Raw genomic sequence first — 5,026 nt, 5'->3', positions numbered from 1 at the left:
GATCACAATCACTTGTTCCCTGCACGTGTTCAGATTGCAGAGCGGGTTTTTGTCTTTTTTTTCCCTCCAACTGCGAGAAGAATAGCTTAATCAAGGCAAATTGGTGCTAATTTTCTCGCTCTTTAATGGGAGATTTAGAGAGAGAAGCAGAAAGAACGATTTCAACAAAAGTGAACAGGATAGGCTGCGAAATATATCGAAGCGGGAATAACTGGGAGCCAGATCAACAATGCCAAGCAGTGATCCAGTGAGAAACACAAGAGACACAGATGGAGAGACAGTGAGAGGGTTAGAGACGAGTGCCACCTACCAACTTGTTGAGTGGTCTAGCAGTTGAATGCCACTGGTCTGCTGCCAAGTCCTGTCATTCCCTTCTGTGCATCCAAAACTGAGGACAGAGAGACAAGAAATGCCCAAAATCAGAAACATTAACTGACCATTCCCTGATTCAAGCATCAACCCTTCCTGTATGCTTGTCTGTGTGCTTCAATGGCAGAAGGGATTATTACTTTCATGCATTTACACAGCAATATTTTATATTTCAAATAATAATCGCAGAAGCTAAGTAGGAGCAGACCAGACTTTAAAGGGATCACACTGCATGGTGTCAACAATGAAATGAGACCTGGTCCAGTCAGTGTAGTAACAGATCCAACATTCTTAGTATTTCTTTATGTTTGTTTTTTTGGCATGTCCTTTTCCTCTATTCCTATCAGGGTATTGTGGGTATTGGGTGTAGTAATACACAGAGGTCCTATCATCACCGTGGTAATAAGGTTTTACCCACGTAATACATACACAAATGGTGACACTGGCACCCAGTATGAGCATTATGATCCATCTGTTGAATGAAGACAAACAAAACCAATGTGTTAAAGTAACTGTAAAGGTAGTCTGGCATTGTTAGACCTTCCTCCACAGCGCTCCGGAGGAGGGTCTGGCTAGTCTGGATAGGAAAAACAATCGTCTTGGGTGACGCTAAGCACCGAGCGGAGCCATGGTGCCGCTGCAAAATAGCCTCGGGAAGGAACTTGTTTTGTTGAAACGTGTACATCTAAAGGTTGTTTAAGTTGTGCAACAGAAAACTCAGAACGCAGATTTATGTGTCAACACATGCTCTTTGGCCAACATAGCAGCAGCAGAAATCTTATTCACCTTCTGCTCATTGAGGTATATCACACTGCAATCTGGTAGACATCTTTTAAAGTCTTCCAGTAGAACCAATTCCCTTAAGGCACTATAGTTAGTGAATTTACAAGTTAGGCACCATTTATTAAAAGTTTTTCTGTGATTTCCAAATTTTTGTCCGTACGCTTCAGGAGCTAGTTCATATGTTTGTAGGATTACGGATTTCACCGTCTCATAGTCTAAACTCTTCTACAGGTAGTGAAGCAATAGCAGCTTGAGCCTTACCATGGACTTTACACTAAAGTAAGAGTGCCCATACCTCATGCAGCCAGTGCAGTGCAATAGCAATTCCCTCAAATACGTTAAATCAACTTTGCTTTCATGGATTGTAGGAACAAAAGAAACATTTTTACCAATATCAAATACAATTTTAGGCATGGTATTAGCATTTGAGGAGGGGGATGCTATACCTGAATCATTGGGAGCACTCTGTCCTGTGTCGACGCAGCATTACTGCCTTGTCAGCCTCAATCTCCATGCGCTTTACCTCTAAGTGGAGCTGCAGCTGCCTCTGGTGCTCTTTTTCCTGAGCCTCCAGTTGCATTCGGGTGAGGCGGACCTTTAGTCATGCCTCGTCCCTGGAGCCAGTACTGCTCTGCGGGGATGGGTCATACCTGGGTAGAGTAAACAGGGGTTTCTCCAGCTCACCTGCCCTATCGCCCCCCCTGGAGACTGTGGGAGTTTCAGCGTCTACTGGATGATTGACAAAAGGCACAGCAGGCTCTGGTTGCTCCGTTAACACCAGCACCACCTTATCCACCAAGCTACCAATAACCCTATCTCTAAGTTCCTTCTTACCCAAGTATTTTGAGATATCAAAACTAAAAGGAGACCCTAGTGCTATTAGGTCATCATTTCTACAACTTTGAAGTTGGGCAAGGGTAGGCTGTTCCAAAAATGTCTCCAAACTAAATTTTTCAGCCATGGTGGGGCTCAAGTAGCCATCTGCAGTTCCTGCAATCTCACGTCTAGATTAAAGTTTAGCATCTGACATTACCCCCTTTCTACTTTTTGTCCCTGTTTTTCCAAATTCTCCCCCCAATTATTTTTTTTTTTCACTAACCAATTAATCAATAACAATTAGTTAGCAATTAACATAATTGGAGCCTGGATCCCCATATGTCACGTCCAAACTTACAACGAGCCGGTCGTAACAGATACACTTCGGCTTTATATGTTGTTTGAGTAAACTACTTTCTACAACGGCTGGGTGTCTCTTGTCAGGAAATCTTAAACGTAGGTCATCATAAGCATGAATGAAACCGGTGCACTGTTGTAATCACAGTTCCCATGTCCAACCAACATGAATCTACGCTGACCTGCCAACTTTTGACAGCCCCCTTTCAAGTCTGCAAGGGTTCAGTATTTGATTCAAAGAGGTATCAGAGGGACAGTGTGTGGTAATTGTAATAGCGGAACACACTGATCACTGTGATGAGGATTTTTTTTTGTGAAGTTTGACAGTAGCTGCACAGGAGAAAAAGAAATCTTTTTGAATTCACAGATTTCTGTCTCGATACTCAACACTAACAAGAAGGGATACAAGCAGCATCATCACGTAGGAGTTGTGGGTTTAGTGAATTGTATTTACAGTGTTATAGTCAGTGCAAACAGAAAGCACTGCAGTATTGTATCATTGGCACATTTGGAACAATTACTTAGTTTTCAAAAAAAATAAAGAAATAAAAACTAAATGGAACTCATGTGGTGCTTTTTAGGAATTTGCTCGCTCAAGGCAAACTCAGTGAAACATGGCACGGGTGTTTTGAAAAAGAATTCAACCAATTATCCATTTCATACAATGAATGAATCAAATGATTATTTTCCCACACTGAGCTTATTTCTTTAAACCCTTAAAAATCACTTCTGAATCAATAAATACCAAAAAGAAAAATGCGTGAAGGATGAGAAAATGTTAATACCAAAATGAGAAAAGATGGCTGAAATGGGTCCTGGGAAAAAAACAAAAACTATACCTGCATTCAAAAGTCTTCTGTGTCCAGTTTCGTCTTTTTTCATCTTCACTAATAAATGTGTATACATTTTTTATATTTTCATGAATTTCTATGGTGTCTTAGTCTGAAAGCACTTGTCTATGCCAAGGTTAAATATATTTTAGTAGAAGGAGCTTGTGTCCACCTATTTATTGGGCTGTGTGTGTGTGTGTGTGTGTGTGTGTGTGTGTGTGTGTGTGTGTGGGGGGGGGTCTTTTGGTAAATTGACTGGATGCTCTCTCTGTTGCACATCCATCTGAACGGCCCGCAGTTTGTGTGAAAATAGACCTGCCGTGAATCTTTAGCGGAGCAGAGAGGCAGCTGATGGAATATTAGGCATTGACTCGAATGGCTGTGATGGCCGCGGCGCATCCGGAAGACAGTGCAGACGCGCCTGGTGGAAAATAGGGGGTGGACTAACCATTTTTCTCAACAGAAAGGTCAAATGGTGCTTCTGACACAAGGATTAGTGTAAACAAGGGAAAGAGAAGGACACAGGAGAGACAGACATAGCATCTAAATCTTTTTTGTTTTTTCAAAATACTTGCATGTAGGAAAACACACACAAACACACATACACACACACACACACACACACACACACACATACACACACACACCAGAGCCTGGAGAGGTCCAACTCTTCAATGTGACATTGAGCTAATCAGATTTGAGGGAGAAAAGTGTTGGATAAACAAATCGCTCTTTCCATCCCGAGCCCCCCTCTCCTCAATGTCTCTCCCACACTCTCACTAATCAGTAGAAGAGCTTTTATAGTGCAGAGAGGGATTCATATTTACTCACTAGTTCATGTTAACAGCCAAGTCTACTCCATGGCGATGAATAAACGATTATTTACCCCATAACCACTCTGCACACGGAAAAGCCAACTCCTTCACAAACGCCACAAAGCGTATGAGCAGCAGGGCACCACCAGCCAAATGGGAGGATTGTGAAATGAATTCTGAATACTGTTAATATGCAAATAACACATGCATGTAGGGTTCAAATCAGAGTGTTTTGATGTGAAACAGAGTTTCTGTATTAAAGATTACGGAACAGAAGTTAGTGTGAAGCAGGGATCTGACACTGCTATGTAACCAGCAGCTAGAATAAAACGTATGAACAAGTCGTGTGATATCCTGCGAAATGATGGCAACCGCCGTCCGGTCACGTGACGACAGGTCACATGACAGTTAAGTTTAGCCATCTTTCTCCGGATCCTACATGATTATGATGAAAAAGTAAACGAGATTTGGGTAATTAAGGAGAGGAACATTTTTTTCATCTATTATTTTCGCTTTGCAAGAGTCCTTCGTTTGTGGTTTGACTGATACCTCTCCAGCCTCTAATCTTCTCAGATGGATTATAATGAAACGGATGATGATGATGGTGATGATGATGATGATGATGATGATGATGATGATGATGATGATGATAATACTATATAATCAATTGAATGATGTTTTAGTCAGTCAAAGATCACTTTAAATGATTTTTTACTAATGATAATGTAGAAAAACTTTTTAAAAATGTAAGATGGTCCACTGTCATTATAGGAGAGCTCAGATTGATATATATATATATATATATAGATATACATATATCTATATATGTATAGACAGATATAATATATATTAGACTTAGACTTCTCTTTATCAATCCTTTTGGGATGACTCCCGCAAGGAAATTGAAAAATGTTTTATATGTATCAGGAAGACTGGTGAAAAAAAGTTAGTTAAGGACAGTGTTGGCCCCATAATTAAATTAAATGTAAATTATAACCTTTGGGTCCCGGGGACTCACTACATTGAAAACATCACTGTGTAAAGAATTGGTACTAA

General features: G+C 40.7%; 1 long non-coding RNA gene across 1 annotated transcript in view; it reads right to left on the bottom strand.

The window, feature by feature from the left end:
- Window positions 1-217: 217 nt before the first annotated feature.
- The window catches only part of LOC116702372 (uncharacterized), a 63,525-nt gene continuing 58,716 nt past the window's right edge, over window positions 218-5,026 (bottom strand). The window contains exon 3 of the long non-coding RNA XR_004335138.1: window positions 218-388. This is a non-coding gene — a long non-coding RNA (uncharacterized LOC116702372). The remainder of the gene's footprint in view (window positions 389-5,026) is intronic.

Source organism: Etheostoma spectabile, chromosome 2, assembly GCF_008692095.1.
Source record: "Etheostoma spectabile isolate EspeVRDwgs_2016 chromosome 2, UIUC_Espe_1.0, whole genome shotgun sequence".
Lineage (NCBI taxonomy): Eukaryota > Metazoa > Chordata > Actinopteri > Perciformes > Percidae > Etheostoma > Etheostoma spectabile.
Note: the sequence above shows the minus strand (reverse complement) of the source record. Positions and strands in the feature narration are given on the sequence as shown.